General features: G+C 42.2%; 1 protein-coding gene and 1 pseudogene across 1 annotated transcript in view; one reads left to right on the top strand and one right to left on the bottom strand.

The window, feature by feature from the left end:
- The window catches only part of LOC127531942 (NACHT, LRR and PYD domains-containing protein 3-like), a 130,972-nt pseudogene extending 117,344 nt beyond the window's left edge, over positions 1-13,628 (bottom strand).
- The window catches only part of LOC127532004 (zinc finger protein 665-like), an 84,629-nt gene that overhangs the window by 37,704 nt on the left and 28,242 nt on the right, over positions 1-18,683 (top strand). The window lies entirely within an intron of this gene.

An 18,683-nucleotide genomic window follows, 5' to 3' on the forward strand; every position in this document is an offset into this window, starting at 1 on the left:
TACAACACAAAACACTTACACAAAACAAACAATGAGCGGAATGTGAATGACAGGGAAGGGAAGGAACAGAGTACAATATTACGATGCAATATTGGGAGAATATTACTTTATAATATGGCGCTCTGGGAGGAAGGAATTAGAATACCACACTTGAAAGCAGCCGTACCTTTTGGGAAATGCCAATGTGAAAGTTTGCCAAATGAATAGTTTTAGGAAAGCTAAGAGTTTAGAGGAGTGCACCAAGTATTCAGTGATTGGAAGGTACTTGTGTGCCCGTGATGATGATGATGAAGGTGACGATGATGTGTGCAGTCCGGTCGGCCTGTGGAAGCGGGTCGGAACACTGATGGACAGAGTGCAGCCTCAGAGTGATGGATAGCAAGTCGACTTCAAATTTCAGGAGAACTCAAAGTGGTGCTTTCAGCTGTGGTCTTTAAAGTGGGCCTTTGCATATCATTAACTCAGCAGGGGTCTGGTACATCCCCTGTCAGGGAGGGCTGATGTCCAGAGGTCCCTCACAGAGTTACATTTTCAGGTAATTTCTGTAACTTTCCAAAATATTAAAATTTGGTGAACATGGTTTATCTAGGAGCATTACTGACAGACAGCTGATTAAAATGATACCAAACATGCTCATATGTGATCGGCAGACATGTTAAAATTTTGACATTGATACTAATGAGAAGGAATAAAATATTAAAAGTAAGGCAAGAGGTAGATTAATCATGAAGTCATTGAAGTCGGTATTGAGTTAACTTGTGAAGACCAAAATACTGACTAGTTAACTAGTGCAAGCCTCTTGAAGTCCAAATATTTAACTAGTGAGGCTCAAAACTTGTACTAGTTAACTAGTGATGCCCCAAATATCCACTAGTTACACTAGAGAGACATTGTGACTTAACTAGTTCAACTAGTGAGGTCCAAAATGTTCACTAGTGGAACTAGTGAATGCCAAAGTGCTCACTAGTTAACTAGTTAAAGAGTCTTTTGAATTAACTAGTGAACTAGTGATGCCCAAATGTTTATTAGTAGAACTAGTGAAACCCAAATTGCCCACTAGTTACACTAGTTGCTCTGAATGCTAATCAGGAGGCAGGAAAGTGCCATAAGCGGACACCTCCTATTGGCTCTCCAGTAAGAGTTCCACCCAGCAAAAATTTAACCCTGTAAAGCCCAATTCTGAGCTTCCACTATTGTTCACTGCCCCTTGCTTAATATACATGCAGATTAAAGCCATTTTTTCCTGTTGTAACAATTCACTGGATGATTTTTTTGTTTGTTTGTTTCCTGGTTGCTTTTTTAAATTCTGAAACCCAAAGCCACATGATGATTTGCTTTGGTGAGCTTGAAAAACAGTAGGGTTGGTCCAAATACCAATTTCTGGGCTCCAGACATTCAGGCCCAATTAATGACGAATATACGAATATTTGGCTCGTCGATAGGGGGATAAAGCGCATTTTTGAGCCTTGCTTCTCAGGGTGTTTAACATCGGAGTCTGACAGCATTAGCATTAGCATTAGCAAAGTAAGCATGTAGCTGAGAACAGATGAAATACGTGGATGTGTTCTCGCTCCGCCCACAATATCGACGATGCAACAGACCAGATTTGTGTGGAGTTGGGGCAGCCAAATAACCCATAATGCATTTCGCGCAAAGGCCGAGGAGAAAGCTTTCAGAGGTAATGCAAGTATTTTTGGAAATACTACTGTTATTGTTACACAAAATGTATTTTTCAGATTGTTGCAGAAATTAATTTTATAAACGTCAATTATGTGGTCAGTTTATCCAGATAAAGCCTGATTAAAAATTTACTCCTGCTGTTTCGGAGATGTGAGGCTCCAGGTTAGACGGCTATGAGCGGCCAGTCAGCGCTCGCTCTAGCCGCCGAGAGCAGCCTTATCTCAGCAGGACTTTTTGAAATCTGCCGCTGGTTCGGACGGTTCTATAGCGGTTAAACGGGGATATTAGTAGTTTAACATTTATCTAATGGTCACACTTTGGGCTCATGGTGTATTTTTATTTTTATTGTTCAAAGAAAAATGGGCTTGAAAGAACTTAAAATTAATTTTCATAGCATAATATTGTTAATGTTTTACTTGGTCACTGACTGTGTACTTCTGAATTATTGTTTTGTCTTCATAACCTGCAGAACAACTTTGTTCTATTCTTATGACTGTTACTGTGCATTAAAAATAACATTTAAGCAATATTTTATGGATATTCCAGGAACATCTGAACAAACCCAGATGCTCACTGACTGCTGGGAGACTCCACAGACAGAACATGAGCAGCTCCATCTTCAGCATCTAGACCAGCAGGATGCTGGTCATGGAAAGTGAAGGATAGAAAATGCTGAAATATTTTTAAATATTTTGCAATGCAATTTTTTCAACTGTGTTCAAAAAATAATTGAATTGTTGAAGCCAGAAGTAAATGTTCCTCTAATGTCAGACCAGTTTGATCAGACGCTGCTGATGTTTGAAAAGGTTTCTGTTTTATTACCTGACAGACAGAAGAAGAGCTCACCTGTAGGAGCTCACCTGTATTCAGGCTCTGAGTACAGTAGCTGTCTTGAAATATTCTCTCATTAATTAGTGATGATATTCAGCATATACACACGTGGACAAAATTGTTGGTACCCCTCAGTTAAAGAAGGAAAAACCCACAATTCTCACTGAAATCACTTGAAACTCACAAAAGTAACAATAAATAAAAAATTTTTGAAAATTAAATAATCAAAATCAGCCATCACTTTTGAATTGTTGATTAACATAATTATTTAAAAAAAACAAACTAATGAAATAGGGCTGGACAAAAATGATGGTACCCATAACTTAATATTTTGTTGCACAACCTTTTGAGGCAATCACTGCAATTAAACGATTTCTGTATTTGTCAATGAGCGTTCTGCAGCTGTCAACAGGTATTTTGGCCCACTCCTCATGAGCAAACAGCTCCAGTTGTCTCAGGTTTGATGGGTGTCTTCTCCAAATGGCATGTTTCAGCTCCTTCCACATATGTTCAATGGGATTCAGATCTGGGCTCATAGAAGGCCACTTTAGAATAGTCCAACGCTTTTCTCTCAGCCATTCTTGGGTGTTTTTGGCTGTGTGTTTTGGATCGTTGTCCTGTTGGAAGACCCATGACCTGCGACTGAGACCAAGCTTTCTGACACTAGGCAGCACATTTCTCTCCAGAATGCCTTGATAGTCTTCAGATTTCATCTTACCTTGCACACTTTCAAGACACCCTGTGCCAGATGCAGCAAAGCAGCCCCAAAACATTACTGAGCCTCCTCCATGTTTCACCGTAGGGACAGTGTTCTTTTCTTCGTATGCTTGGTTTTTGAGTCTATGAACATAGAGTTGATGTGCCTTACCAAAAAGCTCCAGTTTGGTCTCATCTGTCCAAAGGACATTCTCCCAGAAGCTTTGTGGCTTGTCAACATGCATTTTTGCAAATTCCAGTCTGGCTTTTTTATGAGTTTTTTTCAGCAGTGGTGTCCTCCTTGGTCGTCTCCCATGAAGTCCACTTTGGCTCAAACAACGACGAATGGTGCGATCTGACACTGATGTACCTTGGCCTTGGAGTTCACCTTTAATTTCTTTGGAGGTTGCTCTGGGCTCTTTGGATACAATTCCAACGATCCGTCTCTTCAATTTGTCATCAATTTTCCTCTTGCGGCCACGTCCAGGGAGGTTGGCTACTGTCCCGTGGGTCTTGAACTTCTGAATAATATGAGCCACTGTTATCACAGGAACTTCAAGCTGTTTAGAGATGGTCTTATAGCCTTTACCTTTAAGATGTTTGTCTATAATTTTTTTCCGGATGTCCTGGGACAATTCTCTCCTTCGCTTTCTGTTGTCCATGTTCAGTGTGGTACACACCTTTTCACCAAACAGCAGGGTGACTACTTGTCTCCCTTTAAATAGGCAGACTGACTGATTATGAGTTTGGAAACACCTGTGATGTCAATTAAATGACACACCTGAGTTAATCATGTCACTCTGGTCAAATAGTTTTCAATCTTTTATAGAGGTACCATCATTTTTGTCCAGGCCTGTTTCATTAGTTTTTTTTTTTTAATAATTATGTTAATCAACAATTCAAAAGTAATGGCTGTTTTTGATTATTTAATTTTCAATAAATTTTTATTTATTGTTACTTTTGTGAGTTTCAAGTGATTTCAGTGAGAATTGTGGGTTTTTCCTTCTTTAACTGAGGGGTACCAACAATTTTGTCCACGTGTGTAGAAGTCCTGGTGATCACATTAAAGTGCAGTGATGTTTGTGCATGTGTCAGACTATAAACCTCTGGATGTTGGAGGACAAACAGCAGGTATGTATGTAGAATGTTGACTAATGCATTTTAGTCATAATAATAATAAAACTGTAAACCATCCCTGTTTATGAGGTGTCCTCGTGAAGGTTTAATATTTTTACAAAATCAGTTTTTTAAAAGTTTTTGTGGATAGAAGTGATAGAACTGAGAATCAGACCGTTCAGTTCAACTGCATCACAAACTACAGCTGTCAATAAATCAGCGGCTCTAAAACAATTTTTTATCAAAAAGATTGATGACAATCTTAAAAACTTGAATATATATACACAGTAACTGTTTTAATATTAAAACGTGAACATGCAAGGCTGTGTTATATCTTTTCCTTTTCATTGTTTTTCACGGTAAAAATAACCGGAGCAGATGAACCGAGGCGGTGACGTCATTAAGTATGCTGGTGTTCCAAATACATTTTAACCTCCACGACTCGCAAGTGCGTTCTCGCCAAAGATTCATATTCAGAATTGAGAAATGGCAGTGCGCAGATAACGACAATAACAGCAAAACTACCATATCGCTCCACCGCCTGTTCGTTTACTGTGACAGAACACAGCACTTCCGGCAACATTATTCGTGGCTGCGTTCACAAGCCTACAGAAGCCTCACGGGATAATTATTAACAATCTAACCTTTTCACTTTACAATTACATATCAAACGTCTGCATTTCAGCAACAAAGATGGTCAATTCCAAAATTATAATAAGACTCCAAAATGGCGCTTATATTAAGTATCTGTCTATCTACACTAATATTGTTCAATATTGCGTCCAGGTTCTAATGGGTTAAAACTACACATCATGCAATCTGAATACTGACCAATGAAAATTCTTGTCCCGCCTACTTAATTTACATGCAGTCCAGTAGTGAACATGTTGATCTTTGAGTTGCACTAGAGACATTAATGTCACATGTTGCAGTTTACATGTTAACTAGTAAGGGCCAAATGTGCAGCGGTTACACTACTGTAGGTAAGGTTTTTCAGCTCTTAGTTTTTAACTTGTCAGGTTAAAAATTGGTCACTAGTTAACTAGTAAGGCATGAAATGTCCAATAGATAACTAGTTGGGATCTTTTCGACCTTACTACTTAACTAGTGACGCTCAAAATGTTTACTAGTTAACTAGTAAATGTCAAGATATCCACTAGTTGCACTAGTTGGGTTCATTTTGACCCCACTAGTTAACTAGTGAAACACATGTTTTCTTACTAGTAAACTTGTTGGGTCCAGAGTGAGCCACTAGTTAACTAGTGTCACTCATGTTAATTTCACTAGTTAACTAGTCGAAGGCATATTGCCTCACAAGTCAGACTCAGAAGTGAACTTGTACAAACTTTGACTGAACATGTTTGACATTTTTCCTACATGTTGGGCTTTTCGTTTAACTAGCTGAGCCTTAGGCAGCACTAGTGAGTGACTGTGCACAACTAGTACAACATTTCTCTAACATGGAGGGATTTTTGGAGCATTAGTTGATGTTTTTGGCATACTAGTTGACATGTACATCTTACTAGTGTCAAAAAATTGCTTACGAGTTGACATGTGAACACAACTCGTGAACCTGTAAAGTGCTGTAACTGGCAAACATGTTCACTAGTCGAATTTGATAATTTTACTAGTTAACTTGTTGTGTGCGCATGTCAGCGAGTAAACAATTTTATCAAACATGTTCAGTCAAAGTCTGTACAAGTTCAGTATTGAGCCTGACAAGTGAGACAAAATGTCTTCCACTAGTTAACTAGTGAGACGAATATCAGTGTCACTAGTTAACTAGTGACTCACTCTGGACTCAACTAGTTTACTACTGTAGTAAGAAAACATGTGTTTCAATAATTAACTAGTGGGGTCCAAATGAGATCAACTAGTGTAACAAGTGGATATCTTGACATTTACTAGTTAAATAGTAAACCTTTTGAGCCTCACTAGTTAACTAGTAAGGTCAGAATAGTCAAAATAGACTGTAAGTAGTAAAGTAGTCTGGGTTTCTGCATTCACTAGTCAACATGCAGCCTATAATAGGCAGCTCCTAGTTAACCCTTAAAAAGCTGGGACTGCTTACTTGTACACACAGCCGAAACCGAACATTCTCGGCTCAACACGTGTGACTTGTTTATGATTGCTAATTAACATAAATTATGCACACACCCGTATGTTTAAGTCGACCAATGGTAAGATATAAACATTGGCCCCAAATTTGCTTATTTCAAACGATAAAGCCATATGAGCCGTTATAACGATGCCGCAATTACGAAGCTTTTATGGGGCCGCGTACCGGCTGAAATTCAAAATGGCGAACGTCTACGACAATGCAACCAAAAATATTTTTATGGATTAGATGGTTTTATTATATGTTTAAGTATATGTACTTCTCCAAAAATATGGCTGTACATGTAAATATATATAAAATAACATGGCCTTGTAAGGGTTAACTAGCTGCAATTCCTCAGATCAACTTCTCAACTAGTGTAAAACATGCAAATGAATTGGGTGAGAGAATGACAAAATCTGAATCCTGATTGGTGTATTTTAACTGTAGAGCCAGTTGGAATCCTGGATGTACACTTTCTCCCCACCTCCTCATTAGTTTTTTGTCTAACTAGTTAACTAGTGAGCACTTTGGCATTCACTAGTTCTACTAGTGAACATTTTGGACCTCACTAGTTGAACTAGTTAAGTCAAAATGACTCACTAGTGTAACTAGTGGATATTTGGGGCATCACAAGTTAACTAGTACAAGTTTTAAGCTTCACTAGTGAAAATTTAGACTTTAAGAGGCTTTCACTAGTTAACTAGTGGGTGTTTTGGTCTTCACTTGTTAACTAGTGGGTGTTTTGGTTCTTACTAGTAAACTAGTGAAGTAAATCATAGGTCACTTGTTCACTAGTGAGGAACATCCATGTTTGACAAGTTAACATGTTACTGAAAATGAGTGACTAGTAAGAGTTTTTGTCCAACTAGTAGGGCAAAGTGCATAACTAGTGTGGCTGAATGTCCAACTAGTGCTGACAAAGACCGAACTAGTGAAGAAAACCAATGTCTGATATCAAGGATATGGAATAAATGCTCAAAGGGCTTCCCAAAGAAAGGGGCAGGCTTGGCCTGCAACACGAGGATAATAGTTTCCTGAGAGTGTCTGTCTGTCTGTACCTGAGAGTTTCCAGTCTACAGTGTGGATCCTCCACTTTCGCTCTCAGCATCTTCTCTCCTGAGTCTCCTGGATGGTTGTAGCTCAGGTCCAGCTCTCTCAGATTTGAGGTCTTCAAGCTCAGAGCTGAGGCCAGAGAAGCGCAGCCTTCCTCTGTGACCAGACAGCCTGACAGCCTGCACACACAAAACAACACAAACCTGATGGTCAACACTTACCTTGATGTTTCTCACTCCATTTCTTTGTCTTTCAGCTACATTTTGCTGCACATTTCATGCGTCTCAAGCAAATCAACCATCTCAACAATTAGTGGGATTTAATCAAGTTAAAAATAGACCCTGACAAAGTCCTGCACAAGTTCAGAAAAAAAGCTCATTTGATGAATCCCATCAGCAGAAATGACTGTACTCAGGTTATCTGTTTATCCACTGATAGAAATCACATCAGTTTCAAAGTGTCAGTCCTGACCTGAGAGCTTCCAGTTTACAGTGTGGACTCTCCAGTCCAGCAGAAAGACTCTCCACTCCTGAATCCTGCAGGTTGTTGTTAGTCAGGTCCAGCTCTGTCACACTGGAGGACTGGGAGCTGAGGACTGAGGACAGAGCTCCACAGCTTCTCTCTGACAGATTACAGCCACTCAGTCTGAAGAGACAAAAAGCAGATTATACTGATGAAACAGCAGCAAAATGAAAAAGTATCATCAGTCTCCAACGACTTACACAACTTTCGTGGAGGCTTTGACCACTGGCAGCAGCCTCAGAAGAACCTCCTCTGAAGCAGAGTATTTCTTCAGGTCAAACACATCAAGATCTTCTCCTGATGACAGTAAGATGAAGACCAGAGCTGACCACTGAGCAGGAGACAGTTCATCTGTGGACAAACGTCCTGATCTCAGGGACTGTTGGATCTCCTCCACTAGAGAAATATCCTTCAGTTCATTCAGACAGTGGAACAGATTGATGCTTCTCTCTACAGACACATCCTCACTGATCTTCTTCTTGATGTACTCCACTGTTTTCTGATTGGTCTGTGAGCTACTTCCTGTCTGTGTTAGCAGGCCTCGTAGGAGATTCTGATTGGTCGGCAGTGACAGACCCAGGAGGAAGCGCAGGAACAAGTCCAGGTGTCCGTTTGGACTCTGTAAGGCCTCGTCCACAGCTCTTTGGTAGAAAACTGTTGGATCAGGTTTCTTGGAGGTTGTTTGTTGTTCTTCTTCCAGCAGGTTGATTCCAGAGTTGATGAAGGTCTGATGGACATGAAGAGCAGCCAGAAACTCCTGAACACTCAGATGGACGAAGCAGAACACCTCGTCCTGGTACAGCCCTCTCTCCTCTTTAAAGATCTGTGTGAATACTCCTGAGTACACTGAGGCTGCTTCCACATCAATGCCACACTCTGTAAGGTCAGACTCATAGAAGATCAGGTTTCCTCTCTGCAGCTGATTAAAAGCCAGTTTTCCCAGAGACTCAATCATCCTCCTGCTGTCTGGACTCCAGTGTGGATCTGTCTCAGCTCCTCCATCATACTTGACCTTCTTGACTTTGGCCTGAACCACCAGGTGGTGGATGAACATCTCAGTGAGGGTTCTGGGCAGATCTCCTCCATCTTTGGTTCTCAGCAGCTCCCCCAGAACTGTAGCAGTGATCCAGCAGAACACTGGGATGTGACACATGATGTGGAGGCTTCGTGACTTTTTCATGTGGGAGATGATGCTGCTGGCCTTCCTCTTATCTCTGAATCTCTTCCTGAAGTAGTACTCCTTCTGTGGGTCGGTGAATCCTCTGATATCCGTCACCATGTCCACACAGTCAGGAGGGATCTGATTGGCTGCTGCAGGTCGTGTGGTAATCCAGAGGCGAGCAGAGGGAAGCAGATTCCCCCTGATCAGGTTTGTCAGCAGCACATCCACTGAGGTGGACTCTCTAACATCAGTCAGGACCTCATTGTTGTAGAAGTCCAGAGAAAGGCGACACTCATCCAGACCGTCAAAGATCAACACAACCTGGAAGTCTTCAAACCTGCAGATTCCTGCTGCTTTGGTTTCACTGAAGAAGTGATGAACAAGTTCCATTAAGCTGAACTTTCTCTCTTTCAGCACATTCAGCTCTCTGAAAGTCAATGGAAACATGAAGTGGATATCCTGGTTGCTTTTGTCTTCAGCCCAGTCCAGAGTCAACTTCTGTGTTAACACTGTTTTCCCGATGCCAGCCACTCCCAGTGTCATCACTGTTCTGATTGGTCCATCTCTTCCAGGTGAGCCTCTGAAGATGTCTTCTGCTCTGATGATTGTTTCTGCTCTGTCTGCTTTCCTGGATGCTGCTTCAATCTGTCTGACCTCATGTTCACCATTGACCTCTGCAGTCCCTCCCTCTGTGATGTACAGCTCTGTGTAGATCTCATTCAGCAGGGTCGGCTGTCCTGCCTTAGCGATGCCCTCAAACACTCTCTGGAACTTCTTCTTCAGAGAAGATTTAAGTTCACGTCCGCAAACTGCAGGAAGTTCTGAATGAAAACACAAGAAAGAAAGAGTGAAGTAGAAGTAACCTGAATATTAAAGCACCAAAGTAGCAATAAAGTAAAGGTGACAGGCTGTCCCCTAAAGACTGATTGTGTGAAGATATTCTGAGACTTTAGTAAATGTTCTGTTGATCAGCAGCTTCAGTCTTTACACAAATCCTCTTACTGCTCTGCAGACAGTCTGCCAGCTTCTCCTGCTTCATCCTCCTCAGGAACAACACTGTGATCTGCTGAAACATCTCTCTGCTGCTCCTCTCATCTTCATCATCACCCTCAAACTCTTCCTCATCCTCCCTCTGACTCTCTGAGGAGCATTCTGGGTAATCTGGACTCACAAGCTTCTGCATCTTCTTCAGCTCCTTCTTCACAAAAGTCACCATGTTGTCCTCCAGCAGCTGGAACAGAGAAATGTGTCAATGAGTCCATCAGAGTCAAATCATGGAGCCAAACATCAGATCCATGTTGGACACACTGACAGTCCACTGGTCTACAAAGAGCAGCATGGAGACGCCTGAACACAACAGATGGAGAACAACTTATTGTCCATGAACTCACCATGAATATGGAGTCCATGTGATGCTGCTGGACAGACTGAGCTCTGGGAACCTCTGAGTTCTGCTGCTCCACTCTGTGGATCAACATCAACAGTTAACTCTCACTTTATCACACAGAGACAAACAACAGCTGAAGGTCCATGATGTGCATTAGAGATTCCAACATTAGTCTGTTTTCCACTGCAGGAACTTTGTCTTCATTTTGGCTCATCATCAATCTTTGTTCTGACCACAGGAACCGTCCGTGAAGAACCTCTTTCAGGACTGTTTCTAGGAGTTCAAAGTTCCTCCTCCAGGGTTGGAACTTCTGAGAGAACCTGGAAAACTGCTCTGTAGGTCTGGATGGTGACTGATTAAACTCAGAGAGGACAACAAGAACCATTTTTCTTTCCTCTCCATCATCATCCAGCATCAGTTGTCTCCATCAGGAAGGTAGAATTCACCCTATAGGCTAACATGTAGGCTTATAAACAGGCTAACATGTAGGAGAACATCCAGGCTAATATACAGGCTAACATGTTGGCGAACATCCATCCATCCATTCTCTATACACCACTTTATCCTCACTAGGGTTGCGGAGGGGCTGGAGCCTATCCCAGCTGACTCGGGCGAAGGCAGGTGACACCCTGGACAGGTCGCCAGTCTGTCGCAGGGCTACATATATAGACAAACAATCACACTCACATTCACACCTATGGGCAATTTAGAGTAATCAATTAACCTCTGCATATTTTTGGATTGTGGGAGGAAGCCGGAGTACCCGGAGAAAACCCACGCATGCACAGGGAGAACATGCAAACTCCATGCAGAAAGATCCCAGACCCAGGCCGGGATTTGAACCGGGGATCTTCTTGCTGCAAAGTGAAAGTGCTAACCATGTTGGCGAACATTCAGGCTAATATACAGGCCAACATGCAGGCGAACATTCAGGCTAATATACAGACTAACATGCAGGCAAACATGCAGGTTACATATAGGCGAACATGCAGGCTAACATACAGGCTAGCATCTTGGCAAACATGCAGGCAAACATACTTTCTAACATGCAGGCTAACATACAGGCTGATATATAGGCTCACATGTAGTCTAACATGTAGGCTAACGTACAGGCTAACATGTAGGCTAGTATATATGCTAACATGTAGGCTAGTATATTTGCTAACATGTAGGCTGACATGCAGGCTAACATGGAAGCTAACATACAGGTTAACATGCAGGTTACATACAGGCCAACATGCAGGCTAACATACAGGCTAGGATCTTGGCAAACATACTTTCTAACATGCAGGCTAACATACAGGCTAGTATATAGGCTCACATGTAGGCTACCATGTAGGCTACCATGTTGGCTAACATGTAGGCTAACATACAGGCTATCAAGGCTTATCTGATCACAGAACTGGAGTTTTGTCCAGTAAAACTATTTCTTGATATTTTAGGGAACTCAGAGTTCTTGCTGTGATCCACCTGGTTCTGTTTTTAATGTCTCTGTGGATGATGTTCACATTATTAGCATCACTTCTTCTAAACATTTGTTCTGTTTGATGAGGAGCCAATCTGAAATCAAACTAGCAGCTCTGAAACCTTGTTCTGAACATCTTACCTCTCTGCAGCAGGACCTGGTTCTCCTTTAAATTTAATGGGATGATCCTTAGACTGGTCGCTTTTGAAGGAGACACAGCTGGATGCAGGTCCAGGTTCAGGTCCAGGGGGATTCCTGTCAATAATGATGCTGCAGTGATGTGATGCTGAGCTCTGACATGCAGCAGAATCCTGGAGAGTTAGAGATGGTGGTCTCACCTCTGAGCTTTGCTCTGATTCTCCTGTTCCCCACACAGAGAGCTTTTAGAGGGAGGGACTCCCTCCTCTCTGTCCTCACACTCATCCATGATGGTCAACTCACAGCAGCTCACACACACTTTCTATCTTCTCCTGCACAGATAACAAACATCATTGATCCACTCAGATCCTCCTGGAGAAGATCAGCTGCTGCACTTCTACTATCAGTCCAGCAGATGGAGTCATGGAGCTGCAGAGACTCACAGAGAAACCGAAAGTATAAAAGACATGATGCAGTTTGGATTGTGAAGAAACAAAGAAACATCAGCAGCTCGTCAAACTGACTCAAGTCCATCAATAATCTCATAGAAATATTGACTGATTGCAGTCAATCAATAAGCTAATAATCATATTGATCCATGTTTAAACAGCAGTCATCCAAAGTTTGTGCTGAAATAAGAAGTGAACATGCAGAAACAAGCAGCAACTTTACTAAAGTTAAAGCAGCAGACAAAGCAAACTTACACTTTATTCAAAGCACTGAAGAAGAAAGTTTCCAGTCCACTCCTGGACGCTCAGACAGATTATCTGTTTACTGGAACCAGTCAGGACTCCACCTATGAGGAAGCAGCAGGCAGACTTTCACAATAAGAGCACATTTTACAGGCTGATTCCCACTCATTTCATGTGACCGATTATTTCAACATTCAACCTTTTTCATGTCATTCAACATCCAACACAACTTGTAAAAACCCTGTGCTTCATGAAACCAGAAGCTCCCATCAGGCTGTAAATCCCTGACAGTTAACATTCCCTAGAATGGAATCACTGGGACAGAACCAACATCAGCAGAGATCACACTGATGCACATTTCCCTCAACATGTCTGCTCTCAGTCTCATTTAATGCTGCATTTAAGAAACATCTGAACATTTCTAGCATCTGGTTTCTTCAAAGTGTATCAGGAGAACTTTATTTCACTTTAAATCTTTTCCCCTCTGCTAGACAGATCAGATCACAGGTTGCGATTGACAGATAATCAGAACAACTCAAGTTTAGAACTGCCTGACAAACACAAATGATATTCACTGATAAAACATTGATTTCAGCATCAGTTTGAGAACTCCTGCTGGTTGGGAACACCCCAACATGTCTGAAGATTTGGTTTAAATTTATGTACAGACTCAAAATCACAACATGACATAACCTCCAAAAATGCAAAAAATCACCACAAAAAGGTGCAAAAATCACTTTCAAGAAATGCATAAAAGCATCAGAGGCACGAAATTATCACAAAACACAAAATAGTAACAAATGATGTGAAATAACCTCATAGAGAGTTAAGTCACAACAAAATGTGCAAAATCAACACAAAAAGGTGCAAAATAAACACAAAAGGGTGCAAAACTACTTCAAAAAGTGTATATAAACAGAAAAAGTCACTGAATTATCACTAAAACACTCAAAATGTCAACAAATGATGTGAAATAACCCCAAAGACTGAAGGCACCACAAGAATGTGCAAAATTACTTTTAAAAAATGCAAAATCAACATTAGAAAGTCACTAAATTATTATAAAAACATCAAAATAGGAACTAGAAAAGCACTCAGAGAGCGCAGTCGTCCACCAAGGCTGCTGAGTTGACGTATTATTTCCAACGGATGAAATGTTTAATAAAAAATGATCTTGTGCTGAACACAGGCATGTGTTATGCATGTACATGTTATATATGAATACCAAAGTGTGTGTAAATTACAATTATGAAGGTGTGTTGATCAGTTCATCACTTTTGGCAAGTCTTTGTTTTGCTAATGTTAAAATATCTGTTCCCTCCATGTTTTTATTTCGAAGGCGGATAATGTTACTGGCTTTTATTTTGTAACCATTCCAGCTGCACAGGAAGTGTTGTCTCAGAAGCGGTTACTTGACATGACGAAGACGCTGCCAAAAAGTCCGAAAATTCACATAAAGATGACAGACAATGGTTCCACGCTGTTGCTGTCTAGTAAAGGATGTGTTTGTTACGTGGGTAGTGGGGACTGAGTTTATTGTCTGTTTTGATATTTTTCTTTTCTGTATTCATTGCATGTTTTGGGATTTATATTGTTGGTGTTTTGATTATATTGCATGTTTTCATTATTATTATAAGAATTTTCTATTGAGTTTTGAGTTTCCCACTACCCGTAAACGCCTCTGATGAGGCAATAGGCTGCACCTGTTTGGGTTCTCCCTTCCACAGGAGCCAATGGTAGCGGGGCTGGAGGCGCCGGCGGCTGGTGGAGAGAACTATTTAGGAGTCACTGGAGGACAACAAGAGAGAGATTAGTTCTTCTTTGGGTACCAGCACACATAGGAATTGAAGGGAATGAGCTGGCTAATGCCTATGCAAAGAGAGGGGCAAGAAAAGAGATGGTGGATTCTCAAATTAAGTACAGCAAGGCTGAAATTAAGAGCATAGTTAAAAAGAAGTTAGAGAGTGAATGGCAGAGAGATTGGGATGAGGAGGTAAAGGGACGGTTTTATTATTCATTTCAAAAGAAGATTAGGGGGCCAGGGGTTGGGGGTCTGTTGGCAAGGAAGGAAGAAGATGTAGTAGCGAGATTGAGATTTGGACATACACGATTGAATAGTACTCTGAAACTGATTGGAAAGCATCCTACGGGGCAGTGTGAAAATTGTGAGGAGAATGAGACAGTTGAGCATGTTTTGATGAGATGCAGAAAGTATGAACAGCAAAGAAGAGTTTTAAGTAGACGTTTGGAGAATAGAGGGTTAATCTTTTCTTTGGGGACTGTTTTGCAGAGAGACTCTACGTTCGATGTATATAAAGAGCTGATGACGTTTCTTCGTGTCACTGGGTTAATTAGGAGAGTTTAAGAAGATGTTGAATGCTGGGGCCTTCCTGGCCCACACTCCTTACCGGAAGGTGGCGGTAAATGCAACCTAAAGTTTTTTGCCAACCGCCATAAAACAAAAAGAAGAAGAAGAAGAAGAAGAACAAGAGAGAGTGTTCCAGGAGAAGAACTGCAGAGGGTGGCCCAGCGGAGAGGGACGGCGCGGAGGACAGAGGCAGACGGTGACGCCGAGAGAGAAAGCCGGAGAGGAAACCATAGCGCCACGACGTGACATACTCGCAGTGGCAGGGCAATTAAGCTCTGCCTGGCGGGTGAGTATCCTTTGGGGACTCTGTAGTAGCGTTTTGGTGTGTGCACGTTACCGTGATAGTGGCTTTGAGAGAAAGAGACTTCCGTACTGGCAGTGGATCTGTGTCTTTGAGGTGGTTTCCCCCCGGACACGAGCCAGGCTTAGGAGGAAGGTGGACGGATCCCGTGACAGCCGAATTGAGTGCCCCGCGTCCCACGGCCCCCGAGACGATTCGGATGGTGGATTTTAATGAGGGATTTTACTTTTTAAGCGGATTTTAACGAAGGACTGAAGTGACGTCGGATTGTTTCCCCTGTTGGCTGCAGGCCCGAGGAGTGTAACGTAGGAGTTTAACCTGTATTGTATGAGAAGAAATTCATCCTGTAATTAAATGATTGTTTGCCACCGGCATCTGGTTTTCTTGCCCTCTACTGTTGCTGACAAGGTGCTCCACCCGATCGTTAAGAACCTAGTGCAAAACCTTAACAATATTAATAATCTGGTCATTCTCCCTTCTAAATCCAAAAGCAACCCACTCGGCGGGTGACATGTTTAACATTATAAGCAGCTAGCGGGGACAAGGTGTTACGGTGAAGAAATGAGGGAAGGACAGAAAGGTGAATCTGTGTTCACATAAGGCTGATGGCTGAACTTAACGCATGTGGCTGCAGTTTGCTACATACATGACCTAACAGTTGGATTGGATTCATTTTGTCGTTATTAGTGTTGCTTATTTGAACCGACAATTCAGTCAAGAAAAGGTTGGTTACCTTGCCGACATGTTTCAACAGCTTCTGCTGTCTTCCTCAGAGCGTCATCACATGGTCGGTTTGACAGATCTGTCAAACCGACCACGCCTCCCGCCGTCCGGTGGTCTCTGGAGGATGGAGTCCCAGGTATACCAGAGGATGCAGGCCCCCTCGTCCCGGTTCATGGTGCAGCCCGCCCACTTCCTGATTTTGATGGGTTCCTTGATCCATCCTTTATACTTATTTGTCTCCGAGGCTATAATCCTCCCCCTGTCCCAGTCCATGATGTGGTTTTGTCTTCTGCAGTGATCCGTGATGGCTGATTTTTTTGTTTTCTTGTTCGGCTTTCTCTTTTGTGCTCTTGTGAGACGTCCAGTTGTTTCCTTTCTGCATTCTGTTTGGTGTTCCTGGTTGATAATGTATCAGTCATAGACATATATAAAGAGTAGACGCCGCATCGACCGCTACTGCCTATTGGGGCTGACGAGCGGTGGGGCCGCAATCTTGGACCGGTCACCCGCTCCACTCAACGCTGTTTGACAGTGCATTTAATCTATCTTAACTCTGAATATTAAACTGATTTTCATGCGTTTTTATTTTAATTTTTTTGCTGCAAACATCATACATGTAGCTATGATACAGGAAAAATGATTCAGCATATTTTAATATTCATAGCGGGAATAATAGATAATTAAAGCTGCAAGCAGCGATGGACGGGTCCTCGCATCCTTGCTGGTCGGCGAATCCATGCATGTCCACCAGGTGGCGCTGTGACCGAGAGTGTATGTCGGCCTATGGATGCCATGAGGAGTGGACTCAGATCACACATGCAAAATTTCAGGCAGATTGGAGCATGTTCAGACTAGTTTTACAGCTTTTCCTGTCCATCCAGGAGGTGGCGCTGAAACGGAGAGTGCATATTGGCCCATGGATGTGATCAGAACTGGACTGTGATGACACATGTAAAGTTTCAGTCAGATCAGAGTATGTGTAGGATACTTATAGAGCATTTCCTTCCATCCAGTAGGTGGCGCGATGACGACGACTGTATATCGGCATATAGATGTGATCAGGGCAGGACCGTGATCATACATGTAAAGTCTGATGCAGATTGGAGCATGTATGGGACAGTTGCACAGTATTTCCTGTGTCATGGTGAATTGTCAAATTCCAGGAGTCGCCATTTTCATGCCGTTAGACTTTTGCGGAGCATTTTGATACCTTTTGATCACCCATGTCTACATCCTGGTCAAATGTCAGCTCTCTCAGTGTTACCCTGTTGGAGTATATAGCTTTTGAAAATAGTCAAAAATGACCAAAAATTGTAAATACATCTGACACATAATTTAAAATGGCCGACTTCCTGTTGGATTTGGAGCATGGGTGTCAATTACATTTTTGTGTCTTGACCAGTTACATATGCCTACCAAACTTCATAGCTGTAGGTTACACATATTGGTCGCAGTAAATGTTTGAAATTTTCCAGGTGTCGCTATGGAGCCAACTTTGCCACAATAAGGTGAAATTCCCATAAAACATCAAATGGTCCGCGAGTCCAGATATGTGTGTTAATGTTGGTGAGCGTTTGAGCATTTTTAACCAGTCAAAAAGTACTTTGTTTGTTACGGAAACAATGCATTGCCACGGCAACAGCATTTTATGAATCGTCTCAATCTTCACCTTGTGGCATCGTCAAGGTGTGAACATTCATCTGTCCAATTTTCAGATTGATATGACACAGTATCGGGCAATGGTACATGCAAATGTAATGGCAAATACTTGTTATTGCCAATAGTTGGCGCTACGACATTTTTCAAATTTATGGTTGTGGATGTTTTCAGACCCCGACTGGCGTCCATCATGTCACGTAAACCTGTTGTGAGCTCTGACGGACTATACGTCAGTAGGCGGATGTACGTAGCAGATGAAAACAGGAAGTAAAGCGGACTGAGAGGTAACGCTGTTCACGTGTTGTAAAAATAAAGTCAAGCTAAAGACTAGCCGCCGTCTCCTCACTGATATATATATATATATATATATATAAGTCTCAAGGAAGGTTACGACACTTCACATGGTGTCAGAAGTAAACTGGAAGGGCACGCCGAGTCGAGGACGTAGTCCCGCTGGAGGGAACCATACAGGATGGCGAAGTTTTCCGCGCCGGAGCAGTTTAACTTCGCTAAACCGGAGGAATGGCCCGATTGTAAACAACGTTTCTCCAGGTACCGGATAGCTACGAAGCTTAGCAAAGAGCCACCCGACGTCCAGGTCAGCACTTTGACTTATTCCATGGGCCCGGAGGCTGAACAAGTGTATAAATCATTCGCCTTGGTGGCTGACGAGGAGGAGGATTTTGACGACGTGCTGGGACTGTTTGATGAGCACTTTGTGCCGAAGAGGAACGTGATTTTCGAGAGAGCACATTTTCACTCACGTACACAAGAAGCGGGTGAGTCTGT

The sequence above is a fragment of the Acanthochromis polyacanthus genome, chromosome 22 (assembly GCF_021347895.1).
Source record: "Acanthochromis polyacanthus isolate Apoly-LR-REF ecotype Palm Island chromosome 22, KAUST_Apoly_ChrSc, whole genome shotgun sequence".
Taxonomy (NCBI): domain Eukaryota; kingdom Metazoa; phylum Chordata; class Actinopteri; family Pomacentridae; genus Acanthochromis; species Acanthochromis polyacanthus.